General features: G+C 42.6%; 1 protein-coding gene across 3 annotated transcripts in view; it reads right to left on the reverse strand.

Annotated features, from left to right (window-relative positions):
- The window catches only part of zbtb46 (zinc finger and BTB domain containing 46), a 62,864-nt gene extending 43,272 nt beyond the window's left edge, over nt 1–19,592 (reverse strand). Inside the window, exon 1 of one of the 3 annotated variants that reach the window (XM_069724771.1) lies at nt 19,229–19,578. The gene's annotated coding sequence lies outside the window, so the exon portion shown is untranslated. Of the gene's footprint in view, nt 1–19,228 lie in introns of all 3 variants that reach the window. The other 2 variants (XM_069724761.1, XM_069724753.1) reach the window with 2 other exon arrangements.
- Between the last annotated feature and the right edge of the window lie 2,785 nt (nt 19,593–22,377).

Here is a 22,377-nt window from a genome sequence, read left to right on the forward strand (position 1 = left end):
ATATTCTTTTCTTTCTGCATTGCTCTGATAGAGGTATTGAGAGTCTTCACCTCTCACCTTTGGAGACAAACCGAGCGGCTTTAAAGACAGGAGATCTGCTCCTCCTCTCTTAGCTCTTCTTCTCTCAGGGCCACTGGCACATTCAATTGTATAGCCCAGTCTATAAGATAGGCTCCCTCTCGGAGCCGCATAAAACTCAAAAGAAGTCATTTATTCGCAGAGACATATTCCTCCTATTCCTATTCCTCGTTTATTTTTTTCCATTAAAATGTGGATGATGAAATAAAGGGTCACTGTTCAGCACACACCGGTCAGCAGCTTCCATTTGAGACATGTGTCTGTTGGTGGCTCAGACGAGGCGGTGAATGAAAGCCGGCTATACCAAATCAACAGCTGGAGCAACACTCCCATCCCTCGTGTTGCATTTAGGGTCAGCCCAATCTCTGTTTCTGCCTCTGTTACCATTTTAAAAGTCCCAGAATCAACAATAACAAGCTCTCGATTGAATAAGCTGTATGTTAATTACAGCCAAAGCAACACATTCAGCAGGAGGACTGGTGAAAGAGTCCCTTGACCTGAAACTACAAAAAAAAGACCTTTGGTGTTATGAGTTAAGATATTCATCTCTGAAATTCCTGCCTGCACACCAAAGCAATTTAGGTAAATGGAATTTAATTTGAGGCTCTCACAGCATTTGAACATTTATATTCAAGAAATTAAGCAGCAGCGAATTCTGTTTCCAGTTTCTCACGTGAAAATGTGATGCTTTTCTTTGACATGAATGAAAGTAAATTGAAACTCTGAGTTTTGAAATGTTTTTTGGACAAAAGATAATGAAAATGTAGTTCAAATTTTTTTTTATTTTTTTACATTTCATAGGCAAGATAATCAATCAATTACTTGAGAAAACGAGTACATTGGCAGATTATGAAAATGTGGATTAGAAAACAGCCCAAAAAAGATCCATTTATCTTTTGTAATAGGAGCGGAGGCAAATAGTCAGACGATAGAAATATCAGATCTTAGACCAAAAAACACAAGATCTGCATGACTGCACACCACAAAATGTAAATCAGAAAATATATTTCCATGTAATTTTTCATGCAGTTCAGCACAATCCTTATTTAGGAATAACTTTAATTTAATTCAAAAGAGATACTTTTCATACTAATGCATTTCTAAAGGATTAATGATAATGTCAGTGTAGTACTGCACTCTGATACAAAAATCTGTGTGAGTTTGTGTGAACGTGATGTGAGCATGCAGCTATGATTGCACCCAAAGACATGTTAAATGGTGCCTCAAATTTCACAAAAACAATGATCAGTGGAGGGTAAAACAACAGCAGGGACTGAGAGATGAAGAGAAAGAGAGGGAGAGCTCTAATCAGATTTATTGCTTCAACAGACTCGGAGACATACTGAGTTAGGAGTTAGGTAGAGATGAGGAGCTTTAATGGAGTGCGCTTTGACCTCTAAACTCTTTGCTTGCATAATTGGCTTGTTTAATTTCAGCATGTCCAATTCCCTCCAGTCAAAGACCCCTTTTGCAGTGGAATCATTCCCAAGCTACCCCGACTGCGATGCATAAACACCCACACACACACAAAAAAAAAACTCTCCAGTGCTCATTCTTTTCTTTTCCCCTGAGAGCTACTCCATTTTACCCCAGCTTAGACCATCAGCGCGACCAAAAGCTATTCCCTCTACCATGTGAGTACAGCCTTGATTTAAAGCACGCTTCTTTTTTTTCAAATATACACTTGACACAAGATGGGAAAGTAAGGTAAAATGAACTTGTCAAACAATCAACTACAGAGAGAAGAAGCAGAGACTTTTGTGTCTCATCCAAAGCATTAGCAGTCTCACCAAGGCTACAGAAACTAAAGCCTGCTTTCAGGATGTCACACAGCAGAAAAAAGAAAAAAGAAGCTTTTCATCCCTCGATGAAATTTCACCACAAAAAAAAAAAAAACAAAAAAAAAAAAAAAGCAAGGAAAGTCATCAAGAGGCAGGCTGACAGTCTGTGAGCGCTTATTTGTGGCCAGAGACGATTGTTTCAGTAAAGCATGCCACCAGAGCTCCAAGTCCCTGTCACCCTTCTGAGGCCAAATCAAAAGTGACTGTCCTCCTTAACCCCTCCTTTCCACACACACACACACACACACACACACACACACACACACACACACACACACACACACACACACACACACACACACACACACACACACACACACACACACACACACACACACACACACACAATCCAGAGCCCCGTTCCCCTCAAAACACTCACACACATCAGGACCCTGCCCCGAAATACACAAACACATGCAAGAACTAAAAACACCCACGTTCACACGCTTAGCAGAGCCGTCATGGCATCACACCCGGTTTGTCCTGGTCACATCACAGCAAAGTCACTTTAGGCCCCAGTCAAACAACTAAAGAGATGAGACGTGTGATGGAGTGAGAGAATGGGGCTTCCTCCTGCTTGTGTCTCTCCTAATGCAGCCTGTCCCTCCGAGCCACTTCTCTGCCTCCTTGACCGCACAGGACCGAGGGGAGACGGAGCGCAAGGTCCTTCTGGATCAGAGGCAGAGCGGTACTTTGTTTGTACTGGGGTTAACGCTACAGCAGGCTAATGCTGTGATTTCACGAGGAGTTCGCACATCACTCTGGATGAAGACGTTACAACATGTGAAACACCTTCACACAGGATGATAATACGTGATTACACAATTTATTTTTTGTAAATAAAACTCACTTGAGACTCACTTTCTCTTTGGTGTCTGTTCATTCTTTCTTCATTAACATTCGTGTCACAAGGTAAAAGGTTCAACTGGCCTCAGGTTCCCGTGTGTGTATGTTAGCACTATCTAGACTGCTTCTTGCAGTTATATTTATTTTGAATTAAGGGATTTCCAGTTGGCTCGGACAAATTATCATTAAGTGGCCAATGTGCTCCTCGCAAAACCGCTACCCTCAGCTAATCACTCTACATTCAAATTGTGGCCGTCTGCTCAACAAAATGTAAAAAATTCTTCTCATTATTTGATAAAATGAGTTCGGCATGTCAAATTGAATGAACACAGAGTTCACACAGCCTCCCCTTTGAGTGGACAAATAAATAAACCCATTAACAAATCTAGAGGAAAAACAAACTGATAACATTAATAGATTGATAACACTGGAAAAACCACTTGAAGTGCATACCGAACTTGTTTTTGCAAATGTGTGTTTATAAAGCACAGGTAAGGTCACTAGGACCATGTTTTTGTGTTTGCAATGGGTCAAATTGCAACCGGTCACTCTCATACTGACAAACCCACAGACAGTAATCACCTGCAGTGTGTTTCAGCTGCGAGGACATTTTGTAGTAACATCTTTCAGCTCATTGTTTTAGATTAAATGTTCTGATTCAGTCACACATCTGTCAGCACATCTGCTTTTGCAGCAGTTGTTTTCAACAACAAAATCTCTGATATACCGACTGTAACACCACTGTAGCATCAAACACTAAACATATAGCTGAAGATAGCGGAGCAGCTATAGAGTTGGATATTTCAGCATGGTATCATGCCAAAGTGTGTCAGTGTCACATTTTGCCTTGACTAGGCGTGAAAAGTACACGCATGTATGACCAGGGTCGAAAAAGGAAGTCGTGTGACAAAACCCAAATAGAGTGACAAAGTCCGTGTCGGAGGAGGTCAGGGGTGTTTGAATGGAACAAACAAGGAACTTTCACCTTTCAGACCTGAATTCGAGCAGAAGTCAAGGTTAAGTTGCTTTCGTAACGTAACGTGTTTAACTTACATAAAATATTTTTTTGAACCTGCAAAGTGTCTTTGAGGCCTAAACATAACTGAATTTCAACTGTCTTTCAAACTATGATTTTTCCTAAACCTAATTATGTATTATTTTGTGGCCTAACCTAAGGTACCACATTTAACTAGACCAGGCGAGGCAAAACATGACCCTGGCAGGGTATCCTCTCGTAGAATGATGAGTGTATTACACACTTTGCCGTGATATCGGGTTTAATATTTCCTTAAAAGCTGGTGGAGACCAAAAAATAGCTAAAAGATGGTGAATATTAAACTTAGATTTGTCAGGTGAAACTGTTTGCTGAATTAATAAAAAGAGTAACCAAAGTTGACACTAATATTTTGTTTAGCACGGATGACATGCAGTATATTAGGCTGTACAGTTGTCAGTTGACTGTTTTTCCCCTAAGAGTTGGCCAAGCATAGTGCTGCAGTAAATCTCTCATCTTTGTGCACCAATACTTGATCAATTATTAGAATTTCTGCATGAAAGCACCCTATATTAGCACTTCATTCCCTCCTTTTAACATCCCTACCATTATCTTGGCACCGCCTTTGAAAATCATCAGTGGGGATGCAATAAAAACTGGCCAGAGATTGAAGACGTGTGAGGAGGAAGGCGGCGGGGATATCAAGGCAGGACTCAGGAGCCAAGAGCTGGCATTTATGTTGTCAACCATCCCAGCTTCATGTCTCTGCTACAAAATTATATCAGTTAAGCTAAAAAACCAACACGTTCCTTTTTGCAAATTTTCCAGTGGAGGCTTTCAACCGCACACCATCAAGTCATAGCATGCAGTTTCTTTGGTCAAGGCAAACAGGGTTTCAGGTCTGCATTAGGTGAATAATGTATGAAAGTGTTCAATGCAAAGTAAGATAAATGATGTTTATATTAAGAGAGTCTCTGATATGATTTAAAAATAAGAGGACAAAAGAACTTGCAAGTGGAGTTTTTTATGTAACGAGAGAAGAAAATACTGGAAAAAAATTACAGCATGCATAAATGGAATTAAAACGACATTGAGCTGGACAATAGATGCACTTTTCTTCAAACACATTGATAGAGGGCAGACATTGCATTCCAGAATACATTTTACTGCTGTCTCTTCTTAAGCCAAAAAATACGAGATTTCAAGGTTTACAATAAATTATTTTCAATAAGCTGAATGTGTGATAAATGTTTCTGCTGTTCACTGAACACTTACAAATATGATGCCCCTGAAAGGTCATTGTGGATGAGGATGCCCAGAAACAGAGTGAGGTGAAGTTAAAAGAGAGAAAAGACAAAAAAGTAGAGCCGGAGAATGAGAGAGATAAAGAACAGCGCAGAGAAAGGAGATCGAGCAGAATCACAGAAAGGCTAGAATGATAGAGATGGAAGATAGAAAGAGGGGGAGACAGGAAGAGAGGGAAGAGTGACTCAGGCAGCCAATATTTTTTAAACAGCTTTGCTTCCACTCAACTGGGCATCAAGGCCATTATCCCGGGGTTAATCCCCAATCCGACGGAGCTGGCAGCCTTCCGGGACAAGCCAGGGTGGCAGTCCATCAAACAAGGCAGGCATGGACAAAAATAACACACACACACACTCAAACGCATGCACATGACACACAGTCAGACGCAGGCAGGCATGGGAGCTACAATTAGGAAAAAAAATAACACAACAAAGCTATTAGCTGCAAATGATTTGTTCTTAACTTCTTTGTCTTTTATTTTCTGTTGAAGACAAACTATTGTTCATTTCTGTTTCTCATTTTATCTGTGACATTATCTCCCTGTGCGTTTTTGTGTTGTCAGTTTCCCGTGTTTCTTTTATCACACACCCTCCATCTGTCCACTTTTATTTTCTCCACCTTCCCCACCAGCTCTAATCATGCCACATTTTGCACCTCTACCTCACTCTCTCTTTCTCTGTCCACTCTCTGTTTCTTTGGCCCTCCTCCAAGGACCCAAGGTGGAGGAAGAGATTGACTCAAAGAAGGATAGCCATGTCATGTGGAGAGGGACGAAAGAGGATCCAGGAGGCTTAGGGAGACTTAGTGCTACTCCCTTCATCCCTTGCTCTTCCCTCCTCCGTCCCACCCTGCACAAAGTGTCCGAAAAACAAAAACCTGGAAGCTCCTCATTTACACCTGAAGACTTCCATGCTGCTCCTCGTACTTTTTTCACATGTTCACATTCAGCGCACCTGTCAAAAGGTCGGCCTCTCTAAGCCTCCTGTCCAGCTTATGTCGCTAATGTGTACGCTTCAGCGGCTCCAGCCCTTGTTTTGCCACCATGTCCTCTCAACTTCAGCAGCACAGGTGTTAAGCCGTGATTGATCTTATGGAAATCCAGCCACAGTAAGGATGGACAGGGATCATCCCAGAGTGACCAAAAAAGAAGTGCGACTCAAAGACTGATGGCAGAGTTTCAACTTCACCATAAGTTCCTCCAATGACCTATAAAACTGGCAGTAATACTATATGACATACCAGGAGCTTCAAAAAAAGGGGGGAGAAACTCCATCTGACCATCTTTCCGATGTCTTTTTTTCCATGTCTTCCTCCTTTACACTTGTGCATGGGTGAGTGACTGTGAATGTGTAGTTTCTGGGCTATCTTTCTCTCCCTTAGCCTGCTACGTCTCCCATGGTAACTCCCTGACTGACGACCCGGGGCTTAGCCTAAATTCTCTCTCTATTAAAAGCTGTGAAATGCAAATAATGAAACATCTCATTACCACTGTCGGAGAACCCAAAATGAAAGGAGGGGGAGAGTGGAAGGGAGCAGCGCAGGGCTGTAAAACAACGAAAGAGGGCTGTTCGGGAGGGAGGGAAGGTGAGAGGACAGGAAGGAACGAGCGAGAGATGGAAAATAAAGGAGTGGAACAAGGGGAGGAGAGAATGGGAGACGAAGAGGAAAGGGAGGATGTGAAGGGGGCGAGAGGATGAGAGCAGACAGCCAGACAGAGAGTCTTTTGTTTGATACATGTTGCCATTAACATAGACAGTAGCCAGGATGAGACACCTATGCAAACAGAGGTCCTGATGGACTATGCTGTGACTTAGGGGCGACCAGCTCTCTTCTATTTATCTATTTTATACTAAAGTTTACAACAGACCATCGGTCAACAGCTTTTCATTGCTGCTGTAGGACAATTACATACAATGTATGCACAGGTAATGTATAAGCTTTTGAAAAAAGGAATATGTGGTACGCATAAATATGTGTGTTGATGGATAATTTCATTATGCCCCAAGAGGAATATTAGTTACTGAGTTTTACTAACTTTGTCTTCCTGCTCTTTCATTAATCACCTCTAAACTACGCCAGGCAAAACTAAAATTTTCAAGTGTACTTTGTCATAATTACTCAAGTTTAAGTCTGATTTCAAGACAAGGCCACTTGTTTAAAAAATAATTTAAAAAAAAACTCACTGTGTGGTGTGTGGAAGTGAAAATCACCCACAAAGTATTTGGGATTTGCAGGTGGGAGGAGATTGATGGAAGCAGTGGTGCTGGAGTCTCATGATAGTGACCACATCACCTTGTGTGGTCTCCCAGTGCAAAACCCAAGTTTCATCTCTGCAACTGTTAGAAGAATCATCTGCTGATGATCCCTCTGATATCATAAGGGAGTTCATGGGAGGTGGAGTTTTAAGGTGTGACAATGTCTTACAGCAGGATTAGTTTCTGACATCTGGGAACTCTGTGTATTGTGTAAGGGTTATTTCTTTCCTGGTAACAGATGGGTGACAGATGCATTGTACTTTTTGTTTTGCTTTTGCTTTCCTAACCAGGGATATTAGTGCACAAACTAACATGGAATAACAGAACTTTCAAATGTATGAATTGGAAATAAATTTTGCTTCTTTTTACAACCTGGGCTTTTTTGTTGTTGTTGGGTTTTTTTTTCAGATTAGGACAACATTATATCTAACAATGCAACACTGCTAGAATATAGTGTCCGGCAGGGGAAGTAACACTGGCTAGTTCGATAATCATTTATAGAGGCTATAGAGAAACTTTATATGGAGGGAAACTGAAGACAAATGTTAACATTATTATCCAAACTGACAAATTTCCAACAGATTTTGCATACAAACTTTCCAGCTGAACTATGACCCTCAAAAATATGTGGATGCTAAATAAAATCCCCTTTTATTGAAGCTCTGTATCCTAAATCATGTACATTAATATGCTGCTAACAGTTTTTTCTTTTCTTAAAAAAAAAAACAGAAAAAGGCTTTCCACATAATTTTGTAACCGGGCTGTGGGGATTTGCTCCCATTTAGCCACAAGAGCATTAGTGAGGCCGGGCACTGATGTTGGATGATGGCCTGATGAACAAGCAGCGTTTACGTTCATCCCAAAGGCCTTTGATGACATTGTGTTCAGAGCTCTGTGCAGTTAAGTCAGGTTACTCCACATCCAACGTGAAAAAATAAATAAATAAAGTACCATTGTCTGCTTAAGTTTAAAATAAAGGGTCTTACTTCAAAACGTTTTGTTTATAACCAGTGTAATCATCATGTTTCAGCAATTTGACTCCTGGTCAATAATGAGTGTGACAACAAAAACTATTTAAAAAACCTACAAAAATAAGATTTAGGTTGTAAAAAAACATGATCTTATATTGTCTGTCTCCCCCGAACTTGCTTTTACATCCCTTTGCCTTTTCTACGTGTTTCTCTCATTTTTTTGTTATTTGGCAAATCTCAGTTCTGTTTTTGGCTTTGTGGCTAAAGTGATGATAACAATATAAAGCTATGGACTGGCTCAGGACTCACATTTAACACCTACCCTGATCTCTCTCTTTCCCTCTCTGCCAGTGAGCCACTCAGTGTGTGTGTGTGTGTGTGTGTGTGTGTGTGTGTGTGTGTGTGTGTGTGTGTGTGTGTGTGTGTGTGTGTGTGTGTGTGTGTGTGTGTGTGTGTGTGTGTGTGTGTGTGTGTGTGTGTGTGTGTGTGTGTGTGTGTGTGCAGTTGTCCAGACCCTCTCATAGGTCTTAACAGAAAACCTGTCAAAGCAAAAAAAGCAACCTGTCACGACTCAGCTAGACAAGACTGTACATAACTGTACCACAAAGAACATAAGCAGCCTGTTCCCGAGCTGTTAAAACAGTCACTGCAGCCACCAACTCCAAAGGTCTCAGACAAGAACACACAAACACACACACAAATATAGAACAAGTGAACAATAGGGAGGAAATGAAACAAAGGGTTTGGAGAGAGAAGAAATAGTATAGAAGTGATCATATATTATCGTACCTGTCGTTAAGGACTAAATGTCTGACGACTGAGAGCTAATAGTTGTTTGTTAAAATGTGTGGTTTTTGAATGACTGAATGATGGTGACTCACTGCTGGTGGCCAGTCGCTATCTGGTGCCGAGGCGGGTGTCCAGAGAGTGTGAGTGTGAGTGTGTGTGTGTGTGTGTGTGTGTGTGTGTGTGTGTGTGTGTGTGTGTGTGTGTGTGTGTGTGTGTGTGTGTGTGTGTGTGTGTGTGTGTGTGTGTGTGTGTGTGTGTGTGTGTGTGTGTGTGTGTGTGTGTGTGTGTGTGTGTGTGTGTGTGTATGTATGTATGTGTGTGTGTGTAAGGGTGACTCGGTGTGACTGTCGCTCTGTCAGACAGCAAACAGAGGCATCTTTCTCAAATCCACACTGGGCCGCAGCTTACAATGAGCTCATGCAAAGAGGGGAGCAAAAAAAAAAAAAAAGCCGCGGCTTAAGTGTGTACTCACAAGTTCAACAGTCCCACCCTGAACCCCCTCGAGCAAATATTACAAGAGACTTTACTCCCAGCTAATCTAATTCACAAACACTCAAGAGCACACACAAAACAAGTCAAACATGATTTTACTATATTAACTTAGCCCTCAACGTACAACATTCATTTATAACTGACTAATGTTCCCACAACCTCCTGTACCACAACAACTGAGCAGCACTGTGATTTACATATAGATAGCAAAGTGTTTATAAAAACACATTTGTATATAACAGCCCGAGGCTGTGTTGTCACTCATCAAGCTGATCAAAAAGCAGTTACTATACAACTGATGAATCTTGGAGCGCTTTTGCGGATCTGTCCTTCAGCGTTGGAAAAAAAAAAAAGGAGGTGAGATAAAGGGAGAGAAATCAAGGGGAGAGGAGAAGAGCATCTAAATATAGAGAGACTCGAATTTTGGAGTCAGAAAAGAGACAGTGAAGGGTAAGATAGGGGGGAGGGAGACGGGAGATGCAAGAAGAAAAGGAGGAGAGGAAGAGAGATGGGGAGCGAAAGTAAAAGCGATGGGAGAAAAGTAGCGTTGAAGCTGCAAGAGAAGAATAGAATACAGAAGAAGTGTTGGTGTAGCCGGAGATCGATGGTTGCACGGCCTCACTGGGTTTCTCATCTACTGTAGCCTCGCTCAGTGGACTTCTGGAGAACTAAACATGGTGGGCACTCAATTTTGTCCACGAGACATGAGAGCTCAATATAGTGCATAGTGTATCACTTCATGTCTTTGTCAATTCGTAATGTCGATATAGAGGATCTACCCCTTCAGTGATCTTTTAAACAAGCTGGCCGTGGCCCTTCGGCTGACTAAATTCTACTAGCAATCAGTGATGATGCAAAATCATTTAAGCTCTTTGTCTTCTTTGTTTCTGTGCCGCGCTCTGATCGGCTGCACGAGGGAATTGCTGCAGTTTATTGCTGTGTCTTCCAAAGCTCCCGACAACAAAAACAGATTTAAAGCAGATTTTAGGTCAAGCTTCCGGTAAAGTTTTTTTTTTTGCTGAAATGGAATTCACTTAAAACAAGTGACGTTTCCAGGGACATTTGTATGGACAGCAATGTGGCTCGAGGCTATAATGTCCGCTGTGATTGACGAAGAGTGAGGTTTGATCAGACAAACGTCTCACCTGGATTCTCACCCCACCCCCACCCCCCCTCCTTATCTGCCTGTCTTTTCACTCAGGGTGTGTTTACTTGAATGTGCCTTGACGTTTGACTGTCACCTGTTGACTAACGTGAACGGCTGCCGTGGCTCGCAGGCTTTTGGAACTATTGCTACTTTTTTCCCCCGACAGCGATGGAAAGAATTGCAAATTCATGTACAGGAGTGGCATTGCCCGACATTGAAGACACAATGTGAGAGGGAGAGACAAAAGGACCACTGTGAAAACTCTTGTGATGGTGCTCACCATCACTAAGGACAACACCCACCTTGGAAACCTAATTTTGAAGAAGTCACACATTCCCACATTGTGAGGCAGTGCCAGTATCAGGTGTCTGTCCAAACCACCAACCACCAATCAACTGCCACCCCCTTTTGTGACACACCAGCGCACTCACCAAAACAACATGGAAGGGGGGTTGGAGGGGGTGACAGAAGACAGGACGGAGGGAGGGAGGGATAGGTGCGGGGGTGATAAAGAGAGTAAAAAGAGGAGGGCAGGGGAATGAGCCAGCCAGAGACAAAGGCAGGCAGAATGACAATGAGTGAAAAGAGGAAGAGTGGGGGGAGAAAAAAAAAAGAAAAGAGAGGACGAGATGAGGTGAAAAGCGCCAGCTCTGTTTGCACATTCATAGAGCAAGAAGAGAACAAAAAGACAGCAACAATGACACTTCCATGTATATGCATGTTTCTGAGTGTGTTTATGTGAAAGAACAGCGAGAAGACTGTTGGGGAAATTTGCCCCTCACCACCGAAAAAGGGATGTGAACCTACTCACTTCTGTTGACGTTTGGCTTCACCTCTCTTGTTCATAAAGGGAACTACACTGACACAGAGGAGGTCATAAAATGTCCAGCAACAATGGCAGAGCTCCACTTTTACTCACGATTTATAAACTTCATATAAGAATACACAAAGGATCCCGTTTCTAGCACTGAAAAACCTTTTGTAAAACCTTTCTAACAAAAAAATAACATCTTTTAACTGAATAGAAAACTTATTCTAACTTGGAAGGCATAATTTTTAGGAGAAAAAACTGGACCCCGCATCTGTTGTTAGCTGTTGCATTAACAAGATGTATAAATATGAGCTTGGGTCAGGGGGAAGGATAAAAATTAGAAAGGGAACAGGGAGAGGGTAAAAATGTGAAAAGAAGTAGAGGAAGGGTAAAAATGAGAAATGGAGTAGGGGAGGCCACTGGAGGCACCTGGCCCACTTACAGCAGAGGAGGGGGTGGTGGTGGAGGAGGAGGAGAGGTGGAAGATTAAGGAGTGGGAGGGAAAAAGAAAAGGAGAAGGTGGAGGAAGAAGCAGAGGGAGAGGGTGAGGAGGAGGAGGCCTGGAGAAAAAAAAAGCAAGGGAGATGCAGCTGGGACAGAGCAGAGGGCAGGGGGAGGATGGGAGGACTAGGGTGAAGTGAAGGTACGTAAAAAGGTGAGGAGGGAAAAGGATGTGAGATGAGAAGGCATGAAAAAAAATAACAAGAAAATAATGGGAAGGGGGAGAAGGGCACGGTTGGGGGGGAGGAGGTGAGAGCAGGAGAGAAAGAGAGAAGAGGTGGGGGCTGGAGACGAAGAGGTGGCCTTGTGATGCTGAGAAAGGAGGTGGTTTGTGCGTGAGCGGGATGATTGTGATTGTGTGTGTGTGTGTGTGTGTGTGTGTGTGTGTGTGTGTGTGTGTGTGTGTGTGTGTGTGTGTGTGTGTGTGTGTGTGTGTGTGTGTGTGTGTGTGTGTGTGTGTGTGTGTGTGTGTGTGTGTCTCTGTGTATGTGGGTGTCTAAAATTATGACGAAAAACTAACACCTCACCCAGAGTATGAATAACCGACCACAACAGGGCAATGTAGGTTCAATCTCTTCTCCCGGCACATTGGAGCAGCCTGCCTATACCACTAATATCCCACTAATACCACCCACAGTCCTCGCTCCACCTCACATCAATGAATATTTCATGTCCTGATGGCACTTTTAAAGCAAAAACTAATTAGCAAATCCAAGTTGATCTGGCATTAGTCATATCAGGCCAATTAAAAGCCCAGTCCTACTGTACATGTTAATGGCAGCGAAGTGGAATAATTGTATGTTGAGCAGGGGAGAGAATGTTAAACAGGCCTTGTTAGCAGCACTTTAGCACTCTAGCCTGAGTCCATGGCTGGATTACAAAACTCTACAAAGCAGAATAATGTTCATCAAAAACACACACACTCATACAGAGGCACACACAGGGTTCTTTGAAAGCGTCAAACGAAAACTCTATCCATTAATTAGAGTGTCAGCATCAATTCCATGGGGTCAGGTCTAATACTTATAGCTAAAGAAGAGAAATAGTTCCAGGGAAAATGATGGTTTTATGCCTCTGTAATAATATTAAACAGGGATCCAAATATTGGCAGAAGCTTGCAGGTCATATGTTATGCAGTATTAGTGGGAGAAAACCATTCTCTGTTCCACACAGGGTTTTTGAGGTCAGCACCAGTCAACATAAGGTCGTGCAGACAGTGTTTGTGTGGTATGCAGTACAGAAAGGCATTTGAGTTGTTCCAACCGTCCTTCTGTCTGTCTGTCTGTGTGTGTGTGTGTGTGTGTGTGTGTGTGTGTGTGTGTGTGTGTGTGTGTGTGTGTGTGTGTGTGTGTGTGTGTGTGTGTGTGTGTGTGTGTGTGTGTGTGTGTGTGTGTGTGTTTTATGACGGAGTTTAGATTAAGACAGACAGCACTGACACACACAGACTAAACTGTGCTGCACAAAAAAGCGACAGAATAACAAGGGCTAGGGCTCTTTTGGAGTGGATGTCTGTTTCATCACCCCCCCCTCCTACCCCGCCCCCCTCCCCTGTCTCTCTCTCTCTCTCTCTCTCTCTCTCTCTCTCTCTCTCTCTCTCTCTCTCTCTCTCTCTCTCTCTCTCCCTCTCTCCTTCACGTTCCCTCTTTTCCTTCCTCTCTCTGCCTCCCCTGTCTCGTTCTCTCACCTGAGCTTTGATATGGAAATCTCTCACCAGCCAGAGCCCGAGGCTAGTTGACTGTTTCTAAAGATGTATTTGCTCAAAGCTGCTCAATTTCTCATCAAATGCTCACACTGTGTGTATAAAAGACAAACTCTTTCACTGGGAAAATAACAACTAACAACCGCGCACTTATATGAGGCTTTCAGCAGTCTGCAAACCCCAGACTTCAACAAAGCGGTGTTTCCAAGCCCAAGCCTTCAAGTTCTTAATAGCTTATATAAATTTGACTAAAAAGATGGTGACCTTTCTGCAAAGTGGAAGCTGAGGATGCCAACTATCTTGTGGATAGAGTAATTCAGGTGAGTGTCTGTGCTTTCACAGTCAGATCCCACTGGTTTACCAGTCCTGCCGTGCCAGGTAATTATATTACATTAAGGATTCCCAACCAGCAAGTCGACAACACGAATAAAGCGACAACTGGAATCATTCAAGGGGAAACAAAACAATGTGCAAAAGACTTAGAAATAACTGAATAAATTGTGAATAAGTAGGAAAGTCTGTTCGGGAAGATAACATATTTTTGGTAAAAAAAATCATGTGAACAATAATAATCAGTCCCATGTCAGCTCATTACTAGAGAGTTGTGATATCAGTGACTCCTTCAGAAGGTGCCCGTGTGCATCATTGCCTTGAAATTCATTGTGATTTTTTTTTAACAGGCTGGAAAAAAAAAATTTTACTTTCAAGAATATCAAGATTTTTCAGAACTCCTGCAGACATGTTAAGGTTTCAGTCAGAATATTCTAAAATCTAAGGTCATTTGTAGCTTAAAAATAAAAGGAGTTAATTGAAAACTTAAAGCTTTGAAAATATAAAACACATCATTGCTAACTGGTCTTCAAAGAGGAAACACATATCAGAAATAAGGAAGCTAAAGGAATAAGAATTTAATTTCGATTTCTGCTTTAGTTTTTTTCATCAACAACAGACAGAAAGCCAACAGCCATCATCACTTCACTTGTTGCAATTTTGTTTTGACAGCATTTGAACAAGTAAAAACATACAGAATATTGAACCAATAATTAGGGGTGCATTAAGCAGGAACAAAAAAAAAAAAAAACGTAGTGTGAGTGATTTGATTTCAAGACTGGGCCGTCTGTGGTCATTGATTCAATTGATAACTGATGTTAGAAAAATGTTGTAAGTTCCAGAAAATTACTCATGATGTTGATAAGCATTGTGTGATGATGAAGTACTGGTTGGAAAGAACCGTTCTGCTCCGAATTCCCAAATAAAAGAAAAACACACCCTGGTGAAATCCCTCATCGGTTTCCTCAGGAAAGTGTGATCCAAAAGGTGTTAAGGTGTTTTGCAATATCAACAACTCCTGAGAAAATGCTTATTTTTCCAAATTTCCCTTATATTTTATTTACAAACAGTCAAATTATAATTTTCCTTCAGGACTTTTGACTTGTAAATACAAAAAAAAAAGTCGCGCAAATGCTGCAAATTAACTTCAAAAGTGAGAATTTGGTTTTCATTGACACCACACGCGCAGGTGAACGCTTGCCCACACGCACGCACACAACTATGAAATATTAACTCCTATGTGAAAAGACAAGTTGGGTGTTGGTGAGTATTTCTGTATTTGTGTGTGGTCTGTGGTGGGGATGGCTTAAACTCACCTGTTCTCTCTGCTGGGGGAGGGGGTGGGGGGTTGAGCATGTCAGATAGGTAGATAGGGAAGCCAGCTGTTACACAAACATCCCCCACAGCATCCATGTAACCCCACGGGGATTAGGAACACCTGTATTCAGCACTGCACAATGAGCTATAGAAGCTAAAGGGCCTTGGGAGTTATTAGTGGTTGGGGGATGGAAACTGGTTTAGATCGTGGGGGGGTTAATGTGTGCCAAACGAAATTGCTGTGAGAATGATGATATTCACGATTTGACAAACAGAAGACAGACTTGTCAGGAAACTCCTGAGAGATGTGGCGTGTCATGTAAGGTATACATGCAAGTGTAAATGGTTCATTTTGCATCGTGTTAGCCAAACAGGTGTTCCCATTAACAAGTGAGCTCCGAGGGCCAATCGGGATGAGAAAACTGGCAGCGAGAGACAGAGAGGGAGATGAATGGAGTACAAGTTGGCTAACAGCGAACAAGTGTGTCTTTATGGAGCATTTACCCTCTTTCTCTATTTCTATAAATGAGATAAACTCACTGTACAGAGTGTTGTCATGTTTTCTACGTAAACACTAACACATACTGTTGTGAGGGTGTACACTACATCCCCAAGGTTTGCGTAGCTGACGCCGACTAACCTGCTACCACACAGTTCAGCCCACAACCTGCATGGGAACACTGAGCACCACCTACACAACTGCAGGCTTACACACAAACACACAGTGAAAAGGCAAGTGTAGAGCTTCAAGCCTGACTCAAACCAAATCTAATTTTCTCACCCTCTTTTCACACCCTGCTACACCTTCACTGTTTACCACAGTCCTCCAAAACTCAGCGACCGCGTGTGTGGATAATATTCAGAGCAGCAACCTCCACCACCTTCAACAAACACAGCGTGCAACTTTGGCTCCGACCAAGAAAATGACAGGAGAGCACATTTAACTCACTTATCTTGTTTAATCAACTTCAAAAAGGTCCATTCATGAGAGATAGCGCAAGTGGAAAGTGCTTCGAAACCTCCTTCGCAATCCCACACGCAGCTAATATTTTTTCCATCTTTCGGCCGATCTCACCTACACTCCTCCTCCACTCATCTTTGTAGCTGTTGTCTTGGTCTGTATTATATTTTCCCCAAGGAACACGCAGATAGAGGTGCGCGCGCGCACACACACACACACACACACACACACACACACACACACACACACACACACACACACACACACACACACACACACACACACACACACACACACACACACACACACACACACACACACATTAACACACTGACTAAATCCCCCCTTTTGGAGGTTGTAATGATAGTACTACTCAGCCCCACCTTAGGGAAGCAACCTCAGTGGAACAGTAGGGGCCAAACCCACAGACACGAAGCATTCTGGGAGGTAGTCCATGCTAACGCGGCAGTGTGGATACCAAATTTGTTTTAATGATGTAACAGTTAAGTATTTTAAGCATTAAAAGCAGATGATTGAGCATTCTCCTCCTCAACAGGGGTAAAACAAAAATGTGCACGAACGGACAATTGTGCATGCAAACACACACACACACACACACACACACACACACACACACACACACACACACACACACACACACACACACACACACACACACACTCACAAACAAGCCTATGGTAATAGAATTACTGAATAAAAGACTTTAGAGGCTTTATCTTATCAAGCGCCAACCCTTTAGTCAGTAGGAAGGACAAAACAACTAGACAAATCCAGTGAGGCCTAAGACAATTTGGAAAAATGGCTTGATGGTCTCCTAATCCCAGAGATCCAGTTATCTGATGTCAAACAGAGGAAAAGGCCTAGATCTAACTGGCTGTACATGTAGGCTAGTTACAGCTGTAAGCCAAGAGGGTGCACTTTAAAACCAAAGTAAGAAAAGCTTGCAGGAACTGTAAAGTTCTTCAAACTACACAAATAATCTGATATTTAGCATCTTTCAAACTGAGGGAGTCAGAGGCTCTCCTGCTAAATAAGCATGTGGTTTCATTTGCTTTAAGTCAGTACACACATGTCTTAAGTGTTTATGTTCTCTGCTAATGACTCGTCCCCTTTGCTATCATCTGATCAGCAATAACAGGCTCTACCTACAGTAGGTTTTGCATAACATTACAATAACAATTCAAAGAATCACTTAAGAATGAATCTTAAATTATATGAAAGTTTATAAATCCCAGCAAAATAACAGGTAATGATTGAATGAGGAATGCCACAGGTAAAGATGTTTGTTACTTTTACAGACCATTACTCACCTGGCTGTCGTCACTGGGGGTGCACGACAGCCAGGCGCACAATGCCGTCTTCATACAGAGCGTGAACGAAGTGGGCTTGTTCCCCACTCACATGGCAAGCGTGGTAGAAAATGGAGGAATACGGAACTGACCGGTTTGAGAGGGCAGACACAGACAGCAGACATATATATATATATATATACACACACACACACACACTCACACACACTCAGCACAGCACAGGAGACAGACTGAGGGGTAGCGAGGGGAGAGTACGCTTTCAGCTTCAGTCGCCAGCAAACAGAAAACACTTGACGCCACTCTTTTTTCACATCTCAACACTGATCAAATGATGATCAGCTGTACCTAAAAAAAAAAAAAAAAATTATTTTTTTACCCGAGATCACCATCTGCAAACACCCCCAACCCTCCCTCCCCCCCAACCGTCTTGTCTGGTACTCTAGGGCTGGGTGTTGACGCAGCAAAAATTTCCAGCTGGAGAAATCCCCCTTTTGGAGGTTAATCGAGGGGAGAAGGAGGAGGGTTTAAGCCCTTGTCTTCCACGCTCGGAGCGCTTTCATTTTGAATCCCCTCCAGACGGCTGCACGGAGCATCACCAGTAATTTTATTTATTTATTTTTTTAATGATTATTTTTTTTTTTTACTGTGGCACGATATGAGAGCATGACAACCTCCCCCCCCCCTCCACCCCTCTCCTCCCCAACCAGTAGGCTGTCATGCTGTGCAAAACTTTACAAATTTAACCAGATTCCGCTGGTTTCATCAAACTCCATGTGTCTGCAAGTGTCACACATCCCTGAAAACACTGAGAGATATTTGTAAAAGTAAAGCCAACAGCAGATACGTTTGTGGCTGTCATTCATTCACAATAATATTACGAAAATTGGATATGTGTTTTCTTGCTAAAGAATTTCCAAAGATCCATTTAATCCACTAACATTTCATCCCAATTTGAAAGCAGTCCAGACACAATATAAAGTAGATATGAATAGATTTTTTTTTTCTCTGTCTGTGTTCAATAATCCTCTCCATCATGTGTGAAATGTAAAATGTGCGTATCAAAAGAATGACAGCTTCTACAAATATCAACAAGCGCAATAGACAGCTGGCTGTCACGTATGGAACAGGTAGGCGTACTTTCAGACTGTCGCCTGCTCACTCGGTTGGGTACGTTGCTGTCAAAATACACTCATGCCGCGGCTAACATGCTGCCAATGGACTGGAATAATAAAACAGAGAAAATAAACAGACGGGCCTTCATTGCTTTTCTGATGGCCAACTAAAAAAAAAAAAAAGAAAAAAAAAAAAGAAAAGAAAAGAAAATAGTGCCGCGATCGCGAAGAGTTGCATTGTGTCATGTCTCCAACCTGTGCGCCCACCAACTATCAGCTGTAGTCGCCGATGGCTCCGTGAGGCAGAAAACTAATTGTTGACATGACATGAAAGCCGCGGAAATCTTGCGATAGCCTGCGTCTGAATGGAATCTCTAACCTGTTAGCAGGGGAGCGGAGCTGAAGGCTGGCAGAAGGGCTACTAATAATATAAGGAAGTCAGACATACCTGTTACCCCATGGGGTCTGGGGTGGAAGCGGTGTCGGTGCTTCGGAGTCCAATCTGGTGTGACAGCCTAAGAGAAGAAAGGAGGGGATGTCCAAAGCTCCAGGTACTGTCCTCCCTCTCCTCTGTGTGCTTTCTGGAAGTGTTATTCCCCGTTTTCTCCAACTCCCCGCTCTTCTTCCTCCACCAGCCCCTTTTTCTTTCTCTTTCCCTCCCCTGCTTTTCCGTGTCTTGGTATCAGGAGCCTCCCCCTCCTCCTCCTCCTCCGAACATGTCTATCGCTCTCTCTCTCTCTCTCTCTCTCTCTCTCTCTCTCCGTCTCTCTCTATCTCATTCTCCCCCTACACACTCTCTCTCTCCGTGTCCCCGTATCTCTCTCTCTCTCTCTCTCTTTCTCTGGGCAGAGTCAGGAAATGAGACAACGTGAACGCACACACCGTGCGTATGTCCATTTAATATAAGTCCCCCTCTTATCAGAAACAAGCAAAGTCTGTCATTTTTTTTATGATGATGGTAATAATAATAATTAATAATAATAATAATAATAATAATAACGATAGTAAGAATATTTTGTGTTATGATGTAAGCAGTGGGGTTGTCATGAGCTTGTGGGGCTTTTGTCTTGTGCGTCTGTTGCCATAGGGCTCAGTAATGACCAGGGGATTACTTTAACTTACCCCCTCTTGTGGCAATAACAAGAAAACACCAGTCAGTCACATTTTTAAAAAAATAAATAAAGAACTTTTACAGCTTGACACTGTTTTGCTGGAAAACACCTATGTGACAACAGCCATGTGATGTGCAGCATGGCAAGCCAGTATTTTTTTTGACAAAAAGTCTGGGGTAATTCCACTCCAGCCTGAAATCTCCTTTTCACATGTTCCTTTTTGATATTGCTTGTTTTTCAAGTTACGGGGGAAATTATGAGCTAAAGGTTTAACATTTGTGCAAGACAACAAAGAGGGGAAAAGTGGGGAAGAGCATTGTGATCTGAAAACAGATAGAACATATATGTATTGCAATATATAACACTTCCTGTTATTTGTATATCGTATAAAGCACAGGACTGTACTCACAGAATGATATATGTATAACAGCTATTTAGTCCAGTTTCCCATCGTAGGGGTCAGGTGCCTCCAATCCTTCTCAAGATAAATCCGAGGGCCATGAGATCATTATTGAAGCTCAGCGTGAATCCAGGCAGGCCACAGAAGTCCCACTTATATCGGCTTATTGGCACCAGCTTTTTGCAATATGCTATTAGCTCACTTACAGGTGTGTCGCTAGTAACATCCAGTCTCTCAGGTGCACAGCACAGACATTATAACCTGACACTTACCACTGTTACTCTTGTGATTCATGCCGGCACTGTTTGCTGCCACAACCTCCTCTTTATGTGGTATTTTGTGTTGCAGAAGAGCCTTTTCCACATAAAATGTATGTATATGTATTTACTATAATTAGACAAGTCTTTATGTAGGTGTCTTGAACAGGATTATTGGTGGACAATCATTTTTTTGTAAGGGATCACAAGACAAAAAGGTTGAGAGCCATTTGTTTAATCGTAGTGTGGGGGATACAATATTGGTTTCAGAAATTAAGTAGACATCAGAGTAGTATTAAATACATATACCAAAAAAAAGTACTTGAGTTAAGAAGGTCATGTGCAATATTTCAAAATTGCGCCAAAAGTACAGTGGAATACTTAATTAAAAATACTCAGTTATTTTCTATTGGAAGTGAGACCAGTCACAAAAGGAACTCCCCAAGGTCCTAAATTAAATTTAATTTACAATACAGAACCTGTCTGTTCTTGACACTTGTACAGTGTTAAGTGATGTGAGTGAAAGGGAGTTTGGGTGCATGTGTGTGTCATAAAGTGAACTCTGTGTGTGAATGTCTGCTGTAATGAGGAACTGTGGACAAGCGTGTTTCTTAGGAAATAAGAGTATACGAGCTGTGACCAGGAATCGTTGTAGTTTTGAGGAAGTGGGAACATTTTATGGGGAAGAGAGCGGGGTGCCACCACAGAACATGTAGTATGTGTTTGTTGTGTGTGCGTGTGGATAGTATGATGCGTGGCATGACAGAGCGGGGGGTAGAGCTGTGCCTCCATCAGTCTGGGTAGTTGGCTGCCGAGGGCCGGATAACAGAGAATGTCAGGCCATGTGGATTAAGGCTGTAGAACTAACTGTAATGCCCAGGCACAGATCTCTCGCTCTCACACACACACACACACACACACACACACACACACACACACACACACACACACACACACACACACACACACACACACACACACACACACACACACACACACACACACACACACACACACACACACACACACACACACACACACACACACACACACACACTGCCTCTCCACAAGTAGGGTCTGCAAACACAATCCCTGCCTGAAACAAGCTGCTTTACTCAAAGCTGTGCTCCCTCATGCCAACGTGGCCTTCCAATCCGCCTGACACGACAAGCATGACCCCCGGCTTCCCCTCCTCAACCCCACTCCTCCCCGCTCCCTCAGGCCTCCCACCCACCCACGTCTGCTCATGGATAGGTTTAGGCGTCATTAGGCCACTTACACATGTATTCACTCCGAGGAACACTTATCCTGGCAATCCACTCACGAGAGAGTAGTGGTGTGAGGGAAAAGCAGGATTTTTGTATTACAGTGGTTTTGGCCTGTGCGTGTGTGTGTGTGCGCGTGCGTGTGGTACTTGTGTTCACAAAGAGTCCTTGAAACACAAGGTGATGGGTGTGTTGTGGACTTTGTGTGTGTGTGTTTGCTTTGAGGAGGGAGGTCAGTGTATCAGGCTGAATTGCTGCTTACCCTCTCTTCTGCTTTATTCTCCTTTTTCCACCTACGTTTGACTTTGAAATGATGGAAGTCAGTATGTTGTTTTCATTTTAAAAGTTTTTCACTAATGCCAGGAAGAATTTTTTTTTTTTTTTTAAAAGAGGGACCTAGGGAAGAGAAACACACCCTTCTTCTGTCAGTGCAGGAAGAGAAAGTAGGTCCCTTTATGACGATTTGGATTTGAACCACGACAAAAAACGATGAAGAACGTAAATGCACTTTTGGAAAACTTTTTGAAGCCGAACCTTAATTTGCTGCCCCAGCCCCCCTGCTG

Source organism: Brachyistius frenatus, unplaced genomic scaffold (genome assembly GCF_029030835.1).
Source record: "Brachyistius frenatus isolate BFR_SWC_R1_liver_20210118 unplaced genomic scaffold, ASM2903083v1 Contig_6, whole genome shotgun sequence".
NCBI classification, from domain to species: Eukaryota; Metazoa; Chordata; class Actinopteri; family Embiotocidae; genus Brachyistius; species Brachyistius frenatus.